The sequence below is a fragment of the Crocodylus siamensis genome, chromosome 4, assembly GCF_052110815.1.
Source record: "Crocodylus siamensis isolate JL-2025a chromosome 4, ASM5211081v1, whole genome shotgun sequence".
NCBI lineage: Eukaryota > Metazoa > Chordata > Crocodylia > Crocodylidae > Crocodylus > Crocodylus siamensis.
The window spans coordinates 27,315,605-27,341,526 of NC_143398.1; the positions used below are offsets into that span (position 1 = coordinate 27,315,605).

The following is a 25,922-nucleotide window of genomic DNA, read 5'->3' on the forward strand; positions in this document are numbered from 1 at the left end:
AATGGCATCGGAGAAAAATATATTGCTCTTGCAAGAGCTTGGTCATTTTTTTCCCTGATCCTCAGGTGTCATCTTGTCTACAAATGAAAATGAAGCTATTGAGAGTCTTTTGTATACAGTTGGTTGCAATATTTGGTTACTTGAGGATGTTGATTGGGCAACCCTTTGTAATACTGATGTTATAGAAGAAGCAGCAGTAGGAGTGAAAGGTTGGACACATAAGGTGTCCTGGACACTGATCACTTATAGTGAACCTAATGGGGTAGAGGGTTGTTAGGCCTCCTTGTTTGACCAGGGCTTTTCTTTATCTCTGATGGAGGTAGGTTTTTTATAGTTTCATAGTTTCTAGGGTCGGAAGGGACCTGAGCAGATCATCTAGTCCGACCCCCTGCCATGGCAGAAAAGAATACTGGGGTCAAACGACCCCAGCAAGATGTTCATCTAACCTCCTCTTAAAACCCCCCAGGGTAGGAGCCTGCACCACTTCTCTTGGAAGTTGGTTCCAGACACTAGCCGCCCTGACCATGAAGTAGCGGCTCCTGATATCTAAAATAAATCTACCCTTTGCCAGCTTGTGACCGTTATTTCTGGTCACTCCTGGCGGTGCTCGGGGGAACAGTGACTTCCCCAATGCCTGCTGATCCCCCCTGGCTAGTTTATAACAGGCCACAAGATCCCCCCTCAGCCTTCTCTTGTGGAGGCTGAACAGGTTCAGGTCCCATAGCCTCTCCTCATAGGGCCTGCCCTGTTGTCCCCATATCATATGAGTGGCCTCCTCTGGACCCTCTCCATGCTGTCAACATCGCTCTTGAAGTGTGGCGCCCAGAACTGGATGCAGTACTCCAGCTGCGGCCTGACCAGTGCCACATAGAGGGGGAGGATCACCTCTTTGGACCTGCTCGAGATGCATCTGTGGATGCATGACAAGGTGCGGTTGGCCTTCCTAACTGCCTCCCCACACTGCCAGCCCATGTTCATCTTGGAGTCAATGATGACCTGAAGATCCTTTTCCACCTCCATGCTGACAAGAGGGGAGTTCCCTAACCTGTAGGTATGGTGCCGGTTGTTCATCCCAAGGTGGATCACCTTGCACTTGTCTGTGTTGAAACCCATGCTATTCTCATCCGCCCACCCTTGTAACCTGTCTAGTTCTGATTGTAGCCTGTTGCATCCTTCCAGTGTGCCCACGTCCCCCCACATCTTAGTGTCATCAGCAAATTTGAACAGGGTGCTTTTTACCCCCTTGTCCAAATCACTGATGAAGATGTTGAACAGTGCGGGCCCAAGGACCGAGCCCTGGGGGACCCCACTGCCCATGTCCTTCCAGGTTGAGAAGGACCCATCCACTACCACCCTCTGGGTGCGGCCTTCCAGCCAGTTGGCGACCCATTTGACTGTGTGGGTGTCTACACCACAGCCCCCCAGTTTCTTAATGAGAACGGGGTGAGAGACAGTGTCAAAAGCCTTCCGGAAGTCCAGGAAGACTATATCCACTGTTACCCCTGCATCTAATGATCTGGTGATCTGATCGTAAAAGGCCACCAGGTTGGCCTGACAGGACCTGCCACTGATGAACTCGTGTTGGTTGCCCCTAAGCATGCAGTTCCTTGCTGGCCCCTCCTGGATGTGTGCCAGCATAATTTTCTCAAACAGCTTGCCTAGGATTGAGGTAAGACTAACTGGCCTATAGTTTCCTGGGTCTTCCTTCCTGCCTTTTTTGAAGATGGGAACCACGTTGGCCCTCTTCCAGTCCTCCGGTACTTCACCAGAGCACCATGAGTGCTCATAAAGCCGTGCCAGAGGACTTGCAAAGATCTCGGCCAGTTCCTTTAGAACTCTAGGGTGGAGATCATCTGGACCGGCTGACTTAAATACGTCCAACCCCTCCAGAAGCTCCCTAACTAAATCCTCGCTAACCCGTGGCCCAGGTGTGCCTCCCCTGGGGCCCGAGGGGGGCCCAGCAGGGAGGTGGCTGTTCTGGTCCCTTCTTAGGAAGACAGAGGCAAAGAAATCATTAAACTTGTTAGCCTTACCGTCTGGTGTGACAACCAAATTTCCCAACGCATCTTGTAAGGGCCCCACATTACCCAGGACCTTCTTTTTACCCCCTACATATTTAAAAAAGGACTTCTTAGTGTCCTTAATCTGGGAAGCTAGTCCCAGTTCCATCTCTGCCTTGGCCTTCCTAGCTACCCGCCAACATCCCCGAGCAACTACAGAATAGTCCTCCCTGGTGATGACCCCTTGTTTCCATTGGGTGTAAGCCTCCTTTTTAGCAAGAGACATTCCCGGATGCTTTTGGTGAGCCACGGAGGCTTGTGTGCTCTCCTGATCCCTTTGATCCTTTGATGATTGGGATTACTTTTGGGCTTGGAGGATCGTCTCCTTAAGGAGCAACCACTCTCCTTGGACACCTGGCTCCCCTCCCCTCCAGGACCTCAGTGCTCCTCCAACTATCCTCCTTAGCTCGTTGAAGTTTGCCCTCCTAAAATCTACGGCCGCTGCCTTACTGCATGCCTTTGCCACCTTGCGCTGGATGGTGAATTCCAGCAGGCGATGATCACTGTCGCCCAGGTGGTCGAGCACCTGCAACCCCCTCACCAGGTCATCACCCGTGGCCAGCACTAGGTCCAACAAGGCGTCACCCCTGGTGGGGCTGTGCACTTCCTGGGTAAGATGGAGGTCCTTCATTCTGTCCAAGAACCTACATGAGCGTTCAGACCTGGCTGACTGTTCTTCCCAGCAGGCCTCCTGTGGATGTGTGCACTGACCCCCTAGTCCCAGCGTTACCCTGGCCGCTATCTCTTACCTGTTTGTTCGCTTTGTAAGATTTTAGCATAGCACTGAGGATTTCACATCACATTTTTCTATCCCAGTTTATGACACTTTTTGACACTTTTTTTATCCGTGTAGAGCTTCAGGCTAGACAATGTTGCATGTTTTTGCCATCTGTTGCCAAGATGAAAAGTTTTTTGCCATTGCCAACTCTGGAACAACCAACATAGAGTTGGCCATGAGAAAAGCATGTGCTTCACAGGTTGAAGCCAACAACTTTGAGTGATTGTCTCTGTGCCTTGTTGATGCTCATGACAAAACTGAAGCAGATCGGGAACTGGAGTCATTTAAATTGAAATGGCAGGTCAGAGGGAATGATTGGAATCCATGGAATGAAGACATTCTGTCCTGCTGCACGGCTAGTCATGATGGTGGCTTCAGTGACATGTGGCATGAGCTTCTTGACAGGCAACTGTGTTCCACTGCTGGTGGGTCCAGATTCCTGAGAAGAATGATGAGTGCATCAATCTTGAGCTCCAGATTCTGTGAAGATATACCTGGTGGTTTGAGAGAGTTGAGAAATTCTGTTGCGTAGTTGACTGCCTCGGTGGTGTCTGGGACAGTGTCCAGTGACTTCTGTTTTTTCACAGTGCCAAGCAATTGAGAAAGAAGGTCTTTGTTTATGGTATTGACCGCATCATTTTTTGGTGCTAGGATGGCTCTTTGGCATAGCCACTTGTGGTCATGAAAGTGATGTGCATCACATTTGGAAACACTGCCTCTTTCAGTTCCTCAACATTTGGAAAAACTGCCTCTTTCAGATCTTGAAGTGTTGCAACTGTTTTCCCAATGTTGTTCATTGAGATATTTCCAACTTGATTCTCAGATAACCATGGCCCCATGAGTAGGCTTGCAGCAAACTCTCCAGCAGATGCATCACCTGTTAGATGCACTTGCATGCTGGTCATGAGGTTGAGTCACTGAATGTTTTTCCAAATGTATGAAGCTTTGAGGCAGGCCTCCAGTTCATCAGCTTTGGTTCCATATGGAATGCCTGGCAGTGTCTGTCAAAAATCCCCAGCCAACACCAGATTTACTCCTCCCATTGTTTTGTCATTATGTCGAAGATCCTGGAGTGTGTGATCAAGAGCCTCTAAGGCAGCTTTGTGAGACATTGTGCACTCATCCCAGACAATGAACTGGCACTCCTGCAGGACCATTTCTTTGCCAGTACCCCTGGCAATGTTGCAGGTTGGTGCCTCTGCACCTGCCAGATTTAAAGGCAACTTGAAGGTTGAGTGAGCTGTTCTTCCTGTCAATAGTGTGGCAGCAATGCCTGATGATGCCACTGCAAGAGTAATCCTGTTTGCTGGATTTTGGCCAAAAGAAGACTGAAGAGAAAAGTTTTCCCAGTTCCACTTGTAGCATCCAGAAAGAAGATGCCACCTCTGCCATTGAAAACTGCTTGAGTAATGTTGTTGAAGGCTCCTCTTTGGTCTGGGACCAGACTCGGCTTATTATCTTGCATGTATTTAGTAAGGTGGTCAATGTTGTAGTTGGTCTCTGTCAAAATTTAATTTATCAGCTCATTATCATTGTCTCGTGGGTCAGGAAGGCCCACGCTTTGAGGTCAGAGCCACCCAAAGCCTTGATCTTGTCCTCAATGATAACGAGAGCTTGAATGAAGATGGCGTCACTGTAATCCAGTTCAAGGTTTGGATTTTGCACTCGTGCCTGATGCAAAATATCCTGTGCCAGATTCTCCTTGTGGTTGCCCCGTAGTTGTTGAGGATTTGACATGGCACGTGTCTGCAGCATGATGGCAAACAGGTTTCGCAGCATCCCTGGTGACTGAGTTGCAGTTGCCTCTTCCAATGTGCTGTTCTAGTGTGTATCATCCTCCAGGAGTCCTCTGAGCTGGAAGCCTGTTTGTAAGTTTCACAGATGGTAGCATCCACTATTTGCAAGTTCTCAAATGATGTTTGACCTGTGACCTCATGCAGAAGCAGTCTCAGGTAAAAGCATGCAAAATTGTTTGAATGTACAATGTACACATGGCCAAGTGCATCGCTGGCTTTGATGTCTGGCTTATCTGGCATATTTTGTCCTGCTTTGTGGTGGGCCCACTTCTTGGTGTCAACATTCCATGTATAGTACTATAATACGTGGGTACCTGATGATACAACAGTGTCTGAGTGAATTCATCATCCCTGCAGAGACTGAAGAAAGCAGTGAGAGTTGTGTCTTGTGGAACCTGGGCGTGACCATGTGCATTTTCCTCAGTGAAGTACACTCTTTGGTCATTCTCAAGGTGCACTGTACTGCCATTTTCCCCTTACTATGGCCCCTTCTGGTGTCACAATCTTGTGGACCACGCCCTGGGCGTTTCCAGGGACCTCACTGAACACATCTGAAAAATTCTGCACTATCTTCACCATTTGCTGCCTTGCTCCATGGTCAGGGTTTTGGCCTATAGAGACTCCCCTCCTTGCCGTCTCCCCTAGATCTTCCTCCTCGGGAATCGGCATAGCTAACAGCCCCTCCGGTTCCTGCCACCGCTTAAGTAGGTTAATGTGAAAAACCTGTTTCTCTCTTTTATGTCCAGGCCACAGCACCTCATAAGCCACAGGCCCAACCCTCTGGAAAGGGCCCTGCCAGCAGGTAAGAAACTTAGTCGTGGAGCTAGGTAGTAGCCCTAGAACCCTTTGCCCCAGCTGCAACTCAAGTTCTCCTGAGTTCTTGTCATAGTTCTTTTTTTGGCATCTCTGAGCCTCCCTAAGATTATCTCTGGCCATTCAGTTTGCCTTTTGCAGCCACTCCTTCAGCACTTGTGCTTATTGGCAGGGGGAATTTCCTCCTTCCTCTATGCTCTCCCATCCTTCCCTCAAGACATCTAATAGGCCCCTCAGGGTATGTCCGAAAACCAACTCAATTGGGATAAAGCCCAGCTGCGTCTGGGGTGCTTCCCTAGTGATGAACAGTAGAGGGGGAATCAACAGGTCCCTCTGACATGGGTCCTCCTGTATACATCACCTAAGTGTGGCCTTAAGGGTCCCGTTGAACTGCTCCACTACCCCGTTTATCTGGGGGTGGTATTATGGAAGTGCAGAGGTGCTTTAATATGCAAAATCTGACAGAACCCTCTTCATCACATGGGATATAAAGTTAGTACCCTGGTCCATGGCAATCTCCCAGGGTATTCCCACCCAGGAGATTCACTTCAGTAGCTCTTCTGCCACTCAGGGACCAGTCACTGACCTAAGTGGAATGGCTTCCTGGTAACGAGTGGCATAATCAATCAGCACCAATATAAACTGGTGGCCTCCTGACGATTTAGGTAATGGGTCTATGATATCTAAAGCCACCTGTGAAAATGGCTTCTCCACCACTGGCATGGACTGTAGTGGCACCCGGAGTGGTTTCTTTAGGCTCACCTTTTGACAAAATTGTTTTATGTCTCGGTAGAGATGTGGCCAAAAGAACCTTCCTGTCAACCTGGCCACCGTTTTTTTTGGCCTAGCTGCCCCCCAAAGGGGGGGAGTATGAGCCAGGCGTAACAACTTTGCCTGATACCGCTGGGGAACCAGGAGCTGAGCTATATGTTCTGCCCCTCCCCATCCTCCTATGACATGATACAGGAGGCCACCTCTCATCTCACAACAGGGTATCTGATCACAGAGTTCCAGCCGGACCACTTGTTTGTTCTTGCGGGCAATCTCTGTCTCCCAGGCGGCCCGAAAGGCAGTTCATCCTGTTGGGTCTCCCAGAACTGGTCTCCACAGATGAGTGCTTCATGGTTCCAGAGGGTCCATATCTCCTGTTCTGGATCAGTTAGCTGCTCTTCTCCTATCAGACCTGATCTCCAGTCCCTCTGGGTTTGTTGGTGTTTGAGAATCATGTAGATTTCCGGCCAGTCCAGGCTGGGGACCATTAGGTAGGGTATGTCTGCTGCCATCCCCTCTGGTATCACCCTGGTACATTCACTTGAATTCTCCACTTGGGGTATACCGCAACCTGCCTGTGCAAGCGGAGCATCTTGATAGGGTTGGTCTCTGCTCCTTCCTATCGTATCAGACCCACTCCAACTAGGGTCTGATCGCAGCCAGTATCAAGAATGGCACGGATTGCCCTTCCTGCCACCACGGCCATCACTGTGGGTTTGTCTCAGGAGACTGCCTCTGTGGTAGTTCCCACGCTGCAGTCCATCATTTTTACTGGGACAGAATCCTGTGGCACAGGGTGGCTGCCTTGGCTATCTCTTCAGCCCTCCAGTTTGGCTACTGAGAGTTGGGGAAGTATCTGGCACTCCCGTGCGAAGTGTCCCCTTTTTCCGCATCAGAAACACGTATGTCCAGCCATTGAAGCTCGAGCGGGCAGCCGGCTCTCTCGGTCTCCCTTCTTTTCACTAGGTCTAGTGCCTGCTACTGTCCCACTCTTGTCTCTCCTCTCTCAAGGTAGCTCACTTTGGGCGCAATCGAAATCCTCCGCCAGCTGCAGTGCTTCCCGCGATGTCTTGGGACAGTGTCGCCGCACTCACCTCTGCGTATCCTCCTCCAGATCCACCAAGAACTGCTCCAACAAGAAGACATCCATGACTTCGGCTTGGGATAACTGCGCCAGTTGGATCCACCATTCTTGGAGATATCATCATAGAATCATAGAAGTAGGGTGGGAAGGGACCTAGTAGATCTTCAAGTCCGACCCCCTGTCTGGGCAGGAGAAGAAACTGGGCTCAAATGACCCCAGCTAGGTAGGCATCAAGCCTCTTCTTAAAGACCCCCAGGGTAGGAGCCAGCACCACTTCCCTTGGAAGTTGGTTCCAGATCCTAGATGCCCTAACTGTGAAGTAGTTCTTACAGATGTCTAATCTAAATCTACTCTCTAATAATTTGTGTCCATTGTTCCTTGTCATGCCAGGGGGCGCTAGGGTAAACAAGGTCTCTCCCAAACCCTTCTGGTCCCCCCTAGTGAGTTTATAGATGGTCACCAGGTCCCCCCTCAGCCTTCTCTTGTGAAGGCTGAACAGGTTCAGGTCCAGCAGTCTCTCATTGTACAGTCTGCCCTGTTGTCCCTGGATCATGCGGGTGGCCCTCCTCTGGACTCTATCAAGGTTGTCCACATCTCTCCTGAAGTGGGGCGCACAGAACTGGACAATACTTCAGCTGTGGCCTGACCAGTGTTGCATAGAGGTGGAGGATCATCTCCTTGTCCCTGCTAGAGATGCACCTGTGGATGCACGACAAGATCTGGTTAGCCCTGCCAAACGTGACATCACATTTCGGCCCGTGTTCATCTTGGAGTCAATAATGGCTCCAAGATCCCTTTCTGCCTCCGTGCTCTCAAGAAGGGAGTTTCCCGTCTTATAAGTGTCCTGCTGGTTACTACTGCCCAAGTGCAGCACCCTGCACTTGTCAGTATTGAAGCGCATCCTGTTTTTTGCTAGCCCACCCCTGTAATCTATCCAGGTCTTTCCCTCCCTAATGTTGTGTGCTACAGGGTCAGGACCTGAGGCACAATGAGAAGGTTCGCCTGCCTTTAAGGGAGGGAGTCGGATTTTCTCTAGCTGCGGACCGCGGAATTTTCCTGTTGCAGACCAGGGTACAAGCTTTATGGGTTGTAATAAAGATGAGTTTTATTTACTTACACGCTGAAGAATGAGATGCGTAGGTGTAACAGCTTGATAAATACTTTCTGTTCTAACTGTTTAACTACAAATCAAACAAAATGTCTCTCTTTACTCGCGGATCATAAATCGGATCGATGCGCAGGGAAGGGGTACGCCGGGACGGTCGGTGGCGGAGAAGCGGTGTCGTGGTTGTCCGGACCATGGCAGATGGGACTGATCGAGTGGGTCCCAAGATGACTTCTACTGTGGCACGGGTTGGGCACGGCTTTTAAAGGCTTTGCCCTTCTCCTCCCCCTTGTTACTATGATGTCAGATGGTATGATGCTTTTCCTGCCACTTTTTCTTCCTGACCGCCTCTAAGTTTATGTCAGTGACTAGATGTCTGACTTTGTGCTTACGGCAGCTTAAATCAGGTGGAAGACAAGACATGGCCCCTTGCCATACAGCACAAAGTTACAACTCACTTTCGCCTTCTATAGATTCTTGATCTTGTGCCGGCAAGCGGGTGTACACAAAAGCGGATAAGTGTATAACTTTGCGTTTCGGCCATTCAACTAAGCAACACAAGCAGGTAATGCTGATTACAAAACACAATATAAGAAAGAGTAACAACGTTAAACCCCGTTTTAGACCTCCCCACTTAAACCAATTGGTCCATCCGAAGAGGCATTCTAACCAGTCATTGTTATCATTAACTTTATGCGTGATTAGGGCTTTGGCCTCGTCAATGCCTGCGACAATGTCCGAAAGTTTGAAGGACTTTGTACGGAAAGTGAGACAGCATTGGGATGCGTTTCCAAGGACTGAGCATAGTCCCCCTTCAGTCGTCAGGAGGTAGTCTAACCCTAAATGGTTGTAGTAGACCGCTTGCTGAAGGTCTTGGATCGCCGATTCAATTTTCTGGAAACCAAGTTGGGTCATATTTGCTAGCTTTTCTACGGCTTCAGTGAGGAGTACGATTTTGTAGGACTTTTGGTTCGAACCCCACATGGGAAAACAGAGTCCATACTTATCCCACCCGCCCATAAGGGTTTGCTCGTAAGTTAAAGAATGCTTTTGGTGGCCATAAATCGGTGATTGGTTGTGCCCCCTTGAACAGTTAGACAGGGACACACCAGGGAGGGGAAGGAGTGGCATGATGAGCGTAAAGGAGGTGTTAGTGGCTGGGGGTAGATGACGTGAAACGGTAGAAGTGTTTAGGTTGAGTCACAACCAGCCATGAGGTAAAAGGTTGTGGGGCTTATAGGGTTCAGGACAATATGTAGTGTCGAAGAGTTGCGATGATGCATGTACGTTTAAGCCTATTCCACTGATAAGTTGACCAACAGTGGTTGAAAGGGAGATGGTGAAATCGGGACTATAGTTAGTATTTCTTAGGCAGGACAGTCAAGATCCGAACCGTGGACCCTTTCATAACCACCAGGTGGAATGGTAATGCTTGTTAGATTATAACAGCACGAGGCATTCAGGTTGCCTGCGACAAACAGGTTTGTTCCTGATTGGCTGGCTGATGCGTTTTGGGGCACACACACGGTTCATGCCTTCTAAGAAAGAAAGAAACACACAGAGTTCTTGTGGGACCGGACCAGAAAAAATGGCTACAGGCATGCTGTGCCTTCTAAACCATGCGATAATGCTGGCTTTATCTATGAGGGTATAACAATGAGGTGCGGTTAAGGGTAGTTAGATTAAACTGTAGGGCTTTGTAGCAGGGCACTAGGGTGCCTGCTACTGAAGACAGGAAATGGCTTAGCTGCCAGTTAGTAAGGCAGCAGGTGTTAGCTGTTGGAGCTGAGTAGATCAGCTGATCGCCAGGGGGTGAGGCTTGGCCTTCATAAAGAAGGGAAGGCGGAGGCCAGAAACAGTTCCCCTCTGGTAGCCGCAGGAGCAGGAGCTCTGCGGGAGAGCTGAGCAGCCCAAGTCAGTGGTTGCAGCCTGACCGGCTACGATGATGCAGGGGTAGAGAGAAAGCCAGCATAGTGTGGAGTTGGCATTATGAGTTTGGGGCTTATGATGCGTTATAGCCGGCTGGCTCCTAGTTTGTGGAGTTGTGAGTATTACACCAGAGGACCGGGTGAGGCTATAGGGGTGGAGGAGGCCTCAGCAGGAGCTCCCCAGTAAGGTGGGAGAGTTCCTGGCACCAAGGAGGGTGCCGCGAGTGGGGGGTCCTGACCCCGGCCCCAGCATGGGCAGTACCGGGACAGGCCCCAATTGGAAGCCCCAATTGGGAAGAGCCCCAGGGGGGCATAGGCCCAAGTTGGGCATAGGAAGGCCTGAGTGCGGGCAGCGAGCGCAAGAGGCACGAGCAAAGGCCCAAGTTGGGCACAGACAGGCCCGACTGCGGGCAGCAAGTGCAAGAGGCGCGAGCAAGGGCCCAGTGGGGGCATAGAAGGCCTGAGTGTGGGCAGCAGAGCTTGAGAGGTGACCACAGGCTTGAGTGCAGGCGTAGAGACCGCAGGGCGCAGGCCAGCACGCGAGTGGCTGCGGAATATAAGGGAGGCAGGCCCGAGTGGGGCGCTGCCTGGGAGATACGAAGCCCCGAGAGGGGAGTAAGCCGGTTGGGATGTCCGTGCTGGGTGAGAAGGGGCACAGTCAGAGAGAGCCGCCCCAGGAGAGGGCACGTGTATTGGGTTGGCCCCGGGATAAGACCAGCATCGGGACTCAGAGGAAATCCCGGCACAGTAAGACCAGCTCCGTGCCAAGAAGGGTAGGAAGGCAGCCTCCTTCACTGAACAAATAAGAGCAAAGACGTGGCGGGCGAGACGGAGGATGTGAAAGACCCAGATTTGGCACGGTAGACAAGTACACTAGGGGAGGTCACGGCACCCCTAGGGGCCATCCTGCCACAGGATTTTAAAACAATACTTAGATTGGTGGCACAACTTTTGTGATCGTTGGGGGCTTGGGGACCGTCACCCTTCCATATGTATTCTCAGGTGCTATTGGCATTGAGATAGACTCCTACTGCCAGGCCCTTCTCCCCCGGGAGCTGCAGGGGAGAGCACCGTCTCCCTCCACGACTAAGGAGGACTCTGGGACCTCCCGCTCTGCCCAGTCAGGGGCACGGACCAAGGTGGTCAAGGGCCCCAAGACCCGCCGCACCAAGGCCCGTCCCTTGCCGGAGCTTAGCAACAGGTTCACACCTCTTGCAGCCCCAGCAGAGACTGCTCAGTTGCCAGCTCCCTCAGGCAACCCAGGCTCAACCCCAGCTACTGGCCCCGCTCTCCCCAAGTCAAAGTGAAAGGTGTTTGTTGTGGGAGACTCCATCCTGCGGGGCACTGAGGGGGCAATCTGCCGCCCCGACCCCTTAGCCCGGGAAGTCTGCTGCTTCCTGGGGGCCCGCATCCGAAACATTGCGGAGAGGATCCCGCAGCTCCTCTGGCCCACAGACCACTACCCCATACTCCTTATTCATGTGGGCACCAATGACACGGCTCGGAGCACCCCCAGCCAGGTCATGAGGCACTACAGGGAGTTGGGAGCGGGGCTTAGGAGTTTGGGAGCTCAGGTGGTGTTTTCGTCGATCCTCCCAGTCTCGGGCTATGGGCTGAGGAGGGAGAGGAGGATCCACGCAGTGAACCAAAGACTGCGGAACTGGTGTCATTGGGAAGGCCTTGGCTTCCATGACCACAGCCTGCTCTTTGGCGAGAGAGGCAGGGAGCTGCTGGGAAGAGATGGCCTCCACCTCTCTCCCCTGGGGAGGAGGCTCTTCTCAGCCAGGCTGGCTGACCTGCTCCACCGGGCTTTAAACTAAGCCCGCTGGGGAATGGGGGGACTACTGCCACTGCTGGCCCGCTGAGCGACCCTTGCAAAGCCAGTGGACCAAGGCACTTAAGGGAGCCCACCCCTGCCTCAGCCCTGGCACAATCTGTGGGCAAGGCAAGAGCCCCTAAGGGCACACTTGCCTGCCTGTACACTAATGCCAGGAGCCTGGGTAACAAGCAGGAGGAGCTTGTCCTCCTGCTCAGTGCAAAGAATTATGACGTCATTGGGATAACGGAGACCTGGTGGGACTCCACCCATGACTGGACCACGGGTATAGAGGGCTATACCCTGTACAGGAGGGATCGTGTTGACAAAAGGGGTGGGGGTGCAGCTCTCTATGTGAAGGAAAGCTACATGTCCCTGCAAGCTGATGTTGGCGACCGGCATGGACAGTTAGAGACCCTCTGGGTAAAAATTCGGCACAGGGGACACAACGGTGGGAGTCTACTACAGACCTCCCACTCAAAGTCCTGAGCTTGACCAGGAGTTCACCTGGGAACTGACTGAGGCCGCTTGCTCCATGACCTTGGTTGTCATGGGTGACTTCAATTACCCGGACATCTCGTGGGAAGATCACTCAGCAAAATCCGAGCGGTTGCAAAGCTTTCTCTCGTGCATGGATGACCTCTACCTGACTCAAGAAGTCTATGGGCCAACAAGAGGCAAAGCGCTGCTCGACCTGGTACTGGCTACGGGGGAAGACCTAATCGGCAACCTAGTGATCGATGGGAAGCTGGGTGACAGCGACCACGAGCTGATCACCTTCACCATCCGCTGTAAAGCTGGCAAGACAGTCAGCAACACAGAAGTCCTTGACTTCAGAAAAGCCGACTTTGACAAGCTCAAGAGGCTTGTCGGTCAGGCCCTCAGGGACCATGACCCCAGAGAGATGGGAGTTCAAGAAGAGTGGTTGCTTCTCAAGGAAGCAATCCTCAATGCACAAGCTAAATCTATTGCAACACGGAGGAAAGGCAGCAAGAAGGCACAGCAGCCCCCCTGGCTGTCTAGGGACCTAGCGGACCTCCTGCGGCTAAAAAGGAAAGCCTACAAAGGATGGAGGACGGGATTCACCTCCAAGGAGGATTATTCTGCACTGGTCCGGTCCTGCAGGGAGCAAACCAGGAAAGCCAAGGCTGCAACTGAACTCCAACTAGCTTCAAGCATCAAGGACAACAAAAAGTCCTTTTTCAGATATGTGGGGAGCCGGAGGAAAAGCAAGGGCAATGTTGGACCCCTGCTAAACCAGATGGGGCAACTGACAACTGACACCCAGGAAAAGGCCAACCTATTAAATAGGTACTTTGCGTCAGTCTTTCATCAGTCACACGGGATGCCCATTCCTGCTATGGGACAGGGAGATCCGGGTGATGGGGATCCCCTACCCTCCATCAATGCTGACCTCGTGAAGGAACACCTTGAGAAGCTGGATACCTTCAAGTCAGCCGGCCCTGACAATCTGCACCCCAGGGTACTCAAGGAGCTGGCGAGCGTCATAGCCCAGCCCCTGGCACGGATCTTTGAAAACTCCTGGCGCTCTGGTGTAGTGCCGGAAGACTGGAAGAAGGCCAATGTGGTGCCGATCTTCAAGAAAGGGAGGAGAGTGGATCCGGCTAACTACAGGCCCATTAGCCTGACTTCTATCCTGGGGATGATCTTAGAAAAGTTTATTAAGGAGGTCATCCTTGAGGGACTGGCCCAGGCTAACATTCTAAGGGACAGCCAGCACGGGTTTGTTGTGGGTAGGTCTTGTTTGACCAATCTCATTTCCTTCTATGACCAGGTGACCTATCACCTGGACAAGGGAGAAGAGATTGATGTCATATATCTTGACTTCAAAAAAGCTTTTGATCAGGTATCCCACGATCACCTCTTGGCCAAACTGCCCAGTTGTGGCCTTGGCTCCACCACGATCCGCTGGCTGGGAAACTGGCTCCGTGGTCGGACCCAGAGGGTTGTAATTGATGGCAGTCACTCATCGTGGTGCCCTGTGACCAGTGGGGTCCCTCAAGGCTCTGTCCTGGGACCCATCCTGTTCAACATCTTCATTAACGATGTGGACATTGGAGTCAGGAGTGGACTGGCCAAGTTCGCTGATGACACCAAACTTTGGGGCAAAGCATCCACGCCAAAAGATAGGCGGGTGATCCAGGCTGACCTGGACAAGCTCAGCAAATGGGCAGACGAGAACCTCATGGTGTTTAACACCGAAAAATGCAAGGTTCTCCACCTTGGGAGGAAAAACCTGCAGCATCCTTATAGGCTCGGCAGTGCTACGTTGGATAGCACTACAGAAGAAAGAGACTTGGGGGTCATCATTGACCACAAGATGAACATGAGCCTCCAATGCGATGCTGCGGCTAGTAAAGCGACCAAAATGCTGGCGTGCATCCATAGATGCTTCTCGAGCAAATCCCGGGACGTCATTCTCCCCTTGTACTCGGCCTTGATGAGGCCGCAGCTGGAGTACTGCGTCCAGTTTTGGGCTCCACAATTCAAAAAGGATATGGAGAAGCTTGAGAGAGTCCAGAGGAGAGCCACGCACATGATCAGAGGTCAGGAAAACAGATCTTACAATGACAGGCTGAGAGCCATGGGACTCTTTAGCCTGGAAAAGCGTAGGCTCAGGGGTGTTCTGATGGCCACCTATAAGTTTATCGGGGTGACCACCAGGATCTGGGGAACGTTTGTTCACCAGAGCGCCCCAAGGGATGACGAGGTCGAACGGTCACAAACTCCTGCAAGACCGTTTCAGGCTGGACATAAGGCAGAATTTCTTTACTGTTCGAGCCCCCAAGGTCTGGAACAGTCTGCCAGCGGAGGTGGTTCAAGCACCTACATTGAACACTTTCAAGAGTAAATTGGATGCGATGCTTATCTTGCTGGGATCCTATGACCCCAGCTGACTTCCTGCCCTTTGGGCAGGGGGCTGGACTCAATGATCTCCCGAGGTCCCTTCCAGCCCTAATGTCTATGAAATCTATGAACTAGGTTAACTGCGTGACTACGCTAGTGCTTTCTAAGGCAGATGGGCGGGGTACACTACAATGAGATTTGTTAAAATGAAAAGTACAGTTGCTTAAAGAACAGTTTGGGTATGAAACAGTGAGAAGTAAAGAGAGTTGATACAAATTTTTTGTTCGGGAAAAACACAGTTTGTACTCAGTGGTGCTCGCATTGGTTTCGCTTCCTGTCGTCAGACACTCAGTAGCTATCAAGGAGAGTGCATTTAGGAAGGTGTTCTCGGCGGTGGGACTCAGGCTTGCGCATTTCATCACCGGCAGGGTGGCGAGCGAGAGTAAGGTGAGGAGTAGTCTCAGGTTGGCGAAAGTGAACCTGGAAATAACATAAGAAAGGGAAGAACAGTAACTGAGTTTGGGATAGGTTAACGCTCTGTTTTGAGTGCCTGGAGAGCTAGTTGTGGTGCGCTAACAAGCGGGTATCAGAGTCTTTTATGTTGACTACGTAAGTGTTCGGATGGTCTCCTTTTCATACGATTTCTCTTTGGGATACTCATGGGCGTTTCTGTGTAGGATGCGGCATTGCGACCCAAACGAGTTCTCCAGGTTGAAATTTTGGAGTCCATGGGAGAGGTGTTTCTGTTGTTCGTGGCTCCCATAGGGCCTTTCCAGTGTTTAAATTGAGTATGACTTCATTTAGGTGTTCGGTCTAGTTTTTGTAGGTCCCATTTCCTTTGACTCGTATTCGCTCCTTTACAAGTCCGATGGCGCATTCTACGACTCCATTGGACTGTGGGTGGTACAGGAGGTGATGGTGCCAGGCGATATTGTGCAATGTGGCGAAAGTTGATATTGTCTTCCCGGTGAATGGTGGTCCTCCGTCAGAGTGGATTGTTGTTGGGCTTTGCCAGATTGTGAAGATGTTGGTGAGGGCTTTGGTTTCGTCATTGCCACGGGTCTTATGTAAGGGTAATACTGCAATTTGGCGGGTTCCTAGATCAACAGCGACAAGTCCCTTGGTTGCCCCTTTTGCTCTGGGCAGGGGTCCCATGAGGGTGATCTGCCAAACTTTCCCTGGGCAAAATATTTTGGATCATAGGTACGTTATTCTGCTTTGTGAGGGTGTGCCTTCTCCTTCGCGCACGATTCACACGCCATCGCTGCTTGTCTCCAAAGGTGCTGCGGGCTGTATTCTTGACTATCCCCTGTGCACCACCAGCAGTCATATCCGGCTTTGGCCCCTGGATGGCCCCAATGTTCGTGCAGCCATCGGATGTATGCCTCGGAGTGTGTAGTGGAGGCAAGGTAGTGTCCTCGCGGAGTGGGTCTTGGAGCATCTTGTCGATGACTTCGTGGACGGGGTCTGTCTCAGATTGGTGGGACTTGGTGTATTTGATTAGTGGCAGTCTTTTGAAATTGGCGAGTGTTGTAAAGATGTCTTCCCACAGATCTATGTACTCGGAGGGATCAGCTGTCCCCGTTACTATCCGGTAGATGTATTGGAAGTCAATGGACATGACTGGAACAGGTGAAGTGCCATCATGATCGGCAAGAGAGTGTTGCAACATAAGGGCGAATCCTTGTAGCTGGCATAGTTGTGGGGATGTGTCGTTATCTGCCACACGCATGTCAAGGGCGTGGCAGGTTTGCAGTAAAACCCAAATGCTCCTCCCCTTTTGGAAGTTCCATCCGACTCCATCCAAGCTGCTTCAGTCGTTCCGTAAAGGGTTACTTTCTGTGGTGCTTCTTCTGGTGGAGTTGGGGAATTATGGTGACGCCAGTTGTGCCAACAGTAATGATGTTCGAGTACTAGAGCGCTCCACATAGACATTTCTCTGAAAGTGGGGTCCGGTCGGCCTGGGTCTAGAAGTGGTAATAATGCCCCTCCTGGTAAGGTGACAGACCCTTGCCCTCCGTGTAGGGGTTGTGCCAATTCAAGGGCGAATAACGCTTTTCCTATAATCCTGTAGTGGAATTGGCAAGTCTGGAGTGTCCTGTGCATATTAAAGATCAGCTCCCCTTTGGCGTTTTTTGCAGTCGTATAAACAGGGTGCGCTATGATGTGTACTGGTTTGCTTGGATTGTAGGCCTCGAGGTGGGTTTCTAGTGTTGCAGTGAGTAGGTCTGACAGTTTCTTTGTGTCCCAAGGTGTCCAAGGATGCCTTTTCCGCTGTTTATCTCGCAACTGAGTTTGTATTCTGGCCAGAGCTGGCAAGTGCTGAGAGGGTATGTAAGAGCGGAGCCATACTAGCTGGCCTAGTAGAGTTTGGAAGTCTTGCCATGTTTTGGGCGGGTGAGTTTCCCAGTTTTGCTCATTAGGGAGGTCATGCATCTTTCCTTGGTGGGTCGATCTATCGAAGGTGGTACCTAGGAACTGGATCCGTGTTGTCCGTTCGAGGCTTGACTTGTTCTTGTTGATTGTCCACCCCTCTCATTGTAAATGAGCGACTAATTGGCTGGCTTCTCGGGTGACTTTGCTTAGATCAAAGCCCATGATAGCGAGGTCGTTGATGTAATTCCAGACTTTGACATCTCGATCCTCCCTCCCTGCCTTCGTCATGAATTATCGTAGAGTAGCGTTCATTTCTGAACATGTTAAGGCTAGAGAGTTGCAATAACCTTGGGGACATACATTCCATTTGTACATACTTCTGTCAATACACATGTTGAGGAGACCTTCTTCATCGTTGTTGGGGATCGAGAAGAACATGTTCTTTAGATCAATTGTACAGCCCACCCAGTTTTTTGCTTGTACTTGTGACATCTCGAGGATGATTTGTGATAGGGTCTTGGACTGGGATAGGGCTAAGGTGTGGCACCTCTTGTTAACTTCCCTATAGTCAATAACAAGGCGCACCGCCATCTTACTTCCTGGTTTTGATATTCCCCGTCCTGCTGACAGGTATGTGCTTGTTGTCTCCCATTGTATCTTGCCCTCATCTAGGAGGCGTTGAAGCAGTATTCCTACAGTGGCTTTGTTAGTCCCTTTTATTGGAATCGGTTTGTAGCGCCAATGGCTGAGGTGGGTAAGTCTGGGCGTGTGTGTCTGCGACACTTGAATGGGCAGAGCCTGAAGGATTTGTTCTTTTAGTTGTAGGGCTTGTATTCCTGGGATACCGAGTAGGTTGATTGTCCCAAGTACCGGTGTTAGGCCTTTTGGGCAGCGTTTTGGAAAGAACTTGACTCGTTGCACTTGATTAACCAAATTAAGGCCCTAAACGATCTTTTCAGAGGTCGGTATATGAGGAACAGTCGGTTGTATAACATTGACTTGGGCCCCGGTGTCCAATAGGAATCATACTGGAATTGGTTGTTTTTGGTTATTTGGGTGTTGTATGTGGATGTTGTAATAGGGTCATTGATCTTCATCGCCGCCAGGGCGACCGGTGGCAACTACTCGTTTTTTGCCTTGTCTCGGAATCCCAATGCCTCGGCCAGTTTCTCTTGTTCGGCGTCTCTGAGTGCTCGGAGCTGCGACTTGCTGAGTCCGGATTTTGCAAGTAGAAATCCGAACATGGCCCGTTCTCGTGGAGTTCTCTCAAAGCGGTTGGGCCACTCGTAAAGTGCCCCTCGGGGTCCCGTCCATCCACTATTGATGTCTTGGGCTGGGGCGCCAGCCACCATTACATTCCAGTTCCCTGTGTCCGCAGTGGCGGCAGGGCGCGTTTGGGTAGTGGGTGTAGGGTTTGGGAGTGCCTGGAGTCATGGTAGTTGGCTCAAGATGTTTCCTGCTGGCTGGCCAACTAGTGGGGCTAAAAGGAGGTGGAGGGTGAGTGCGTGGTCTCCTCCATAAACTTCCACGCAGGCCTCCACTGCCTCAATGGTTGTTGGTACGGCTCCTGGGTTTCTTAGGAACCGCTGAGGCCGTGGCCCATTTCGCTGAGCTGCGGTTAATCCTAGTTGGTACACTCTGGGATTCCAAGTACAATATGACGGCCCTATGATGCTCAGCAAAAGCTGTTCGGTGGTAGGTTTGGCAAGGGCGTCCTTTGTGCCATAGATGGGACTTGTGATAGATCTGTCCTGCAACAAGGGATGGGAGCGGGATGTTCCATTGTACATTACCCATCACGGTGTTTAGATCGGTAACATGCCTCTTGCTCCATGAGGCTTGGCGGGTCAGGTAGGAGGATTCAGTCATCTAAGTCTACTTGCTCCAACCCACACTCCACAACGAGACGACCCAACCAAATCATAAGTGTCTCATCGGATCTAATGTTTGACTCCTTGTGTAATTCCTGCATCTCCACTCCAGTGCGGGTGTGGTATGTGATGGTGGTGCGGGTCACTCCCTGCCCATCAGCCACGTGTTTGACTAGCACGATAGGATAAGCGGTCGTGGGCGGTGACGGCTCGGAGTCTCCAGGAGGAGGGTTGGAAAAATACTTTCACTTTTCCTTTCACCTCTGCTCGCAACCCCTCCCTCTTCTATGTAAGAGGTAGTCGGCGCCGTGGGCGGTTCATGCTTCGGTGGGAGTGGCTTCTCCTTCTCTTCCGCCCCGCTCCCATTCCTGCCACTGCCATTTTCGGGGTTTGGCGCCATCACGCTGCCGCCGCCATTTTCAGGCACTGGCCCTGCGGCTTGTTAAACAGCCGTCTGTGCTAGTGTTCGTAACTGGGATGTGAGGTCGTTGTTCTCACGCAACAGAATGGACACAGTGCGGAACAACGCATTAATCATTTTTCCCTTATCCCATATCGGCCCAGACCATCTCACAGCCATGCGGCCATCTGATTCTAAACTTTTGCGGCACCATGTTAATAACTCATGCCTGTGGGACCCTTCTTCTAGGCCCGGGCAGTTGAACTTGTCAGGCGGGGTTGGTTCGCCGCCCTCCTTGATATGCCAGATGCAGTGGGCAAACTCCTGATCCGGGGTGGGGTTAACGGCCCTTGCTGCTTTTACTTTGCTCAGGCTTAATGCTGCAGTCGTCTCTTGGGGTTGATATATGACTGGGTGACCGCATGATACACCCAAACGCTGCAGGGCCCAAAGTTACTGCCTACTCTTTCCCTCCCCCCGGTGACTTCAGGGAGAGGTAGCCAGTTATTCTGCTCTCCTGGCTTAGTCCCCCACTCTGGTGATACATGATGTGAGCCCAGAGGTCATCAGAGTCAGTAACTGAGTGGGAGCCCTCCCGCCAAGGGCAGAGGTTCACCAACGTTCCCTCCATGTTCTCCGCTCCTTTCTGGCATCCTGTTCTTGATGCCATGTTGTGCACTGCAGGGTCAGGACCTGAGGCACAATGAGAAGGTTCGCCTGCCTTTAAGGGAGGGAGTTGGATTTTCTCTAGCTCCGGACTGCGGAATTTTCCTGTTGCAGACCAGGATACAAGCTTTATGGGTTGTAATAAAGATGAGTTTTATTTACTTACACGCTGAAGAATGAGATGCATAGGTGTAACAGCTTGATAAATACTTTCTGTTCTAACTGTTTAACTACAAATCAAACAAAATGTCTCTCTTTACTCGCGGATCATAAATCGGATCTATGCGCAGGGAAGGGGTACGCCGGGACGGTCGGTGGCGGAGAAGCGGTGTCGTGGTTGTCCGGACCATGGCAGATGGGACTGATCGAGTGGGTCCCAAGATGGTTTCTACTGTGGCACGGGTTGGGCACGGCTTTTAAAGGCTTTGCCCTTCTTCTCCCCCTTGTTACTATGACATCAAATGGTATGATGCTTTTCCTGCCACTTTTTCTTCCTGACTGCCTCTAAGTTTATGTCAGTGACTAGATGTCTGACTTTGTGCTTACGGCAGCTTAAATTGGGTGTGGTACAAGATACCTACTAGCATGCTCTTCTCACCCCAGATTTTGGTATCATCAGCAAATTTAAATAGGTTGCTTTTCACCCTGTTGGGATACCCCCCTTGTGAAGGTCCCAGGGGTCACGGTGGAACGGGGTGGCAATTGGGAAACCAACGAACAGGTTGGGATTAACGGTGGTGGAGTTCTGAGCAGTACAAAGGCATGTTGGTAAATAACAAGGTGGGTTTATTAACTTACGCTTTATGGAGCGTAGACACAATAATTCTTCAGTTACAGTGATAAACCGACAAACAACAAAGGGGTCTGTTGGCCCACGAGGTTCCCCAACAAGCCCTTGCTTTCTACCCCTGACGGGATAGGTGCGGCTGCCTGTTGGATAGTCTCAGGGCTGGTCAACAGCTCATCAGAAGGTTACAAACGCACGACAACTGTAACATGTCGCGATGAAACACAGCCGAGATGCAACTAGCCGAGGTGAGTAGAGATGAATCGTCAGTACACAAAGCCGAGATCAAACGGAAGCCAGGTAAGTAGAATGCTGGGATCAAGGGTCGAACCATCAGGGCGATCAGAGGTCGAGGTAAGAATCAAAGTCAAAAGTCCAAAGCCAGGGAACCAGTACACAAAACACGACCAAGGATAAAGATGTATTGAGGAATAGCTATGGAGGGGACTAATAGGCCGCGTGGCCTTACTGAGGGGCAGTCACTGAGACCAGCCTCCGCCCTGAGTTTAGCGAGCCTCCCCCCCTAGGGAGGGGCTCACTGATCTTTTAAAGCAGTCCTTCAACCAATCGGGCTGCGTGGTGGTCAGAACTTTCTAGAGGGGTTACCTCGTTCCAATCAATTACTGAGCATGCTCAGCAGCAAGCTCTCTGTGGCAGCTGGGCCTGTGCTTTACTAAAAGTAGGTCAGGCTTGAGTGACAAGTCGGCAGGTCACACAGGGGGCACATGCTAGGTCTGTTTCCATGGCACATACTCAGCGGCTTCTGTATTGTCAGCACATATGTATACAGAATTTTCCAAGACATGCCCCCTTGCTGTCAATACAGGAGCATACTTGCCTGAATTCTGAATCAGACCTCCAAATCTGATCTCTCTCTCTCTCTTTTTCTGTTTCGTCTTTATTCTTAACATCTTTGTATCCAGGGATAGCGGAGTACATACAAACAGACAAATTAGAAACCTTCGGGAAATAATTCGGAATATACAACTTACTATACCAATAACTATAATAAGAATGAATAGAAATGACAACAACGGTGTCAGCAAATTTACAAACCAAGATGAAACATTTAAACCCAACAGATTAAAGAGTCTCAACAACCAGCCTTGGCCTATACCTGCCACAGTGTTTACCTCTTCAGCAATCTTTCGAATTTTAACAATTTGATTTTGCAATGCAATGCTAATATTGGGGATGGCTATGCAGCACATATCACGAGTCAAATTCAGGTACTGACACAGCCCCCCTTGCTGGATCAAAAGTGCATCCAGTGCTAATCGGTTTTGTAGGGTCATGTGGGATGTCGCCTGGAGCTGCTGGTCTATCAACTCAAAGCCTGTGGTCATATGATTTGCTAACAGGTCAACTCACTCCAATAACTGGGCCAAAGCAATGGGGGCGTTGGCAATCCCAAGTCCCCATAAAAAGGGTCCCTCAAAGGCCCAACTGAGCCCCTGGGTGACCTCCCTATGTGTTAATGAGCTCCACACTGGAGTAGTGGATCTCATGTGCCGGTGTGAGATAACAGGACTAGGCGGGTGGGCTGTTGAGGCCTTCAGCAGTGGGCAAAACATGACCGAACTTAAGAAACATTGAACCCCGGAAAGGATGGCTGGGAGTTTTGTCCACAATTGGCCATCATTACAAGCCCAAGCAAGTCCTAGGGGGCAGGCGTGTTCAAATTCAAACATTTTCCCCCAAATTGAAACAGGTGCTCTGGGTAGTTATTCTTTGAATCGTCCACGGGGCTTCTAATTCTGTGGCAAGCAGCACTCAATACTTTAGCTCAAAGGATCGGATAATAATAAGGGAGGTACACATCGTCCCCCTTCACTTCCCACCGAATTTTGGGTAGGGGTGCCTCAAGAGGTCCTTGGGTAACAGCAGCAACATAACCGGAACCAGGTTTAGGGGGAAGTGACAACACCCAAGGAGAGGTTATTGTACGAGGGTCCCAACTTAGTGAAGTATCGGGTCAGGACTTGGCATCCTCCTCGGAGTCCACTCCCAAGGGGTTCTTTGAACACGGGATTTCTACGGTCACGGCAGTTTAGACGGAGGCTCGCTTATAGTAATCTTTTTGCATCTATCCTGTTTCGTGTTACTTAAATCAAAAATAGTAAAGTTCGGCTTCCAGACATACTGAATGGTTTCAAAACTTCCATCATCATATGGCCCCTGAGTGATATTCAAATGTGACATGGGACTACTCGACACTTCCCAGAACCATGATGATACATTATATGGGCTCAAATATGGGTCGAGAACCGGGTCCTCAACGGACAAAGGCATTTTCAAACATGCCGTCAAGCCGTTCCCTGTCCCTTCGTCTCCGGTAGTATTAGCCCAAATCGATAGCAGGTATAGAACCGAATTTCTGGGCTGTTCAAATTCTGTAACCGACGTTACATGTATGGGGTTAACACGCTTACAACATATATACATTAAGATACAAATCAGTCCAAAGTCTCTTTGTCTCCTTGACATTCTCGTGGTCTCGTTTCCTGATTCAAATGGTTGTACCAGTCTGACTTCGGGATTTCCTCCCTATCCGAACAGTAAACAGACCTGAAATTACAAAATACAAACAAGACAGAGCGTGTTCTTTCACAAAACTAATCTTCATTAACTATTTGCGAGCCTGTCCTTCCTGTGTTTTCCAGCACCTGATGAAAAAGGGAACAAATACGTGCCCCCTTGCTGGAAACACAGGAACTATAACGGTTGCTCGACATCACGTTCAAATTTGACGTCAAGATGGGGTGGTAACTTCTTATAAACGTAAGCCAATGTGAGTTGTAATTTTCGCTTTACGGACTGGAATGCAAAGTACAAGCACGTTATACTGATCAGGAAACAAACTGTCATTAATGCGAATAGCACTGCATGTGCCTTTTTCTCTGCAGTAATCAACTGTCCTCAGTCGTAGGAACTGTAGGGCATAACAGTCTCATGAGTCCTGTAATAGAGAAAATAATAGTGGTATTTACAATCCCTCGGTACTACGTTACTGAGTCTGTGATAGCTTGTCGTGCCAACCAGTTGTGGTGCACTAAGATAGTACGTCCGCTGTCCTCAAGGGTAGCCGAGTATGTGTTCGGATACTTTTCTGCGGATCAAATTATAGCTTGTAGGATTCGCGGGTGACGATTCTTAGGATCTGGTAGTGATACCCATATGAGTTCTTCCTTTGTAAATTTTTCCATCCAAGGTTCAATTGGTTTCGCAGCAGTTTGTACCCAAAGTTGTTTCGTTGAATTTAGGTTGATTAGGATCTCATGGTTCCTGGATGTCCAATTTCTGTAGGTGCCGTTACCAGTCACCCGTAGCGCCTCCCTGTAAAGTCCCACTGCCTGCTCAACAACTCCGTTGGACTGGGGGTGATAAGGTGAGTGCCACTCGATGTTATACGACTTTGAAAATTTATCAATGGTATTTGAGGTGAAAGGAGGCCCGCCGTCTGATTGAATAGTGGCGGGCACCTGCCATATGGCGAAGATGTTTGTCAGCGCTGTGACGACTGCTGCGGCATGTGATTTTCGGAGCGGCACGACAGTCACCTGGCGCGTGCCTAGATCGACAGCAAGTAATCCTTTATTAGGGACTGATGCCCCTGGCAACGGGCCAAAAAGGTCTATTTGCCAGGATCGACCCGGGATGAAAGTGTCTTTATCAAGAGCGCCTCTGGTATTTGTTGTCGGGTGGACTTTTTCTTTGGCACAGGCCGCACAAGCCTGGATGACCCATTTGCAATTGCGATGTAAGCCGTATCTGGACTTCTGTCTGGATGCCTGGCGCCATCTAAGGTAGCATGCCTTTGGGCCTGGGTGACTCCAAGACTCGTGAAGCCACTTAAGGTACGGATCGATACACACGGCGTCGTTGGTGTCCTTAATAATGAGGACTTCATCATTGGCTGAACTTTCTAATAATTTATCAGTGTGGGCGTGCACCGGGTCAGTATCACTCCTGTGTGAGCGAGTATGTGGAATCAGAGGTAGTATAGAAAACTGGGATAGTAGTTGGTACAGTGCTTCCCATACGTCAAGATTTTCAGTCAGCGTGGCAGTGCCCATTACGATTTTATATATGTAATGGGAATCTGTGGCGATGATTGGAACAGGAAGAGTTTCATCATGATTTGTTAGACAGTGTTCCATGACCGCACAGAATCTGAGAAGTTCATTCCTTTGAGCCAATCCACAGCCAGGATGGATTTCATGTATGGAGCATGGATGGCAGTAAAAGCCATACCTCCCGCTTTCACGGGTGGAACCATCCGATGCCATCCAAGCTGGCTGCATTGTCCCGAATAATATGATGTTCCGTGGTTTTCCGATAACCGGTGGTGGTGGTAAATCCTTATGTTTCCAGGCATGCCACTGGTAAAGATGGTTAAGTACCATGGCACTCCAAGTAGCCAGTTCGCCTTGGAAACATGGGTCTGGCCAGTTGTGTGCTAGGCGAGGTATGAGGGTTGCTCCAACTGCTTGTAGCTTTCCTTTTCCAATAGCAAGTGTTTCTGCCAGTTGGGCAGCCAAAAGGGTTTTCCCCATGGTACCGTACCGATGTTGGCTCGCTTGAATAGTGCAATGTGCTAGGAATACGAGGTTTCCGTCCACATCTTTGACGGTCATGAAAAGATGTTCTGTTGTGTATTCAATTGCACTGATTAAAGGTGTACTCAAGTCGATGGCATGAAGGCTTGTTTTCTCAACGGACATAACTAAGCTGCGCAATGTGTCGGTATCTCCCGGAGTCCAGGGAGTTTTTCGCCTGGTTTGCTCTCTAACCTGGCGCTGG

General features: G+C 50.4%; 2 pseudogenes; both read right to left on the reverse strand.

Annotated features, from left to right (window-relative positions):
* Positions 1-18,825: 18,825 nt before the first annotated feature.
* Positions 18,826-19,666, reverse strand: LOC149865589 (uncharacterized; annotated as a pseudogene).
* Positions 19,667-19,708: 42 nt separating this feature from the next.
* On the reverse strand, positions 19,709-25,423 carry LOC149865590 (uncharacterized; annotated as a pseudogene).
* Between the last annotated feature and the right edge of the window lie 499 nt (positions 25,424-25,922).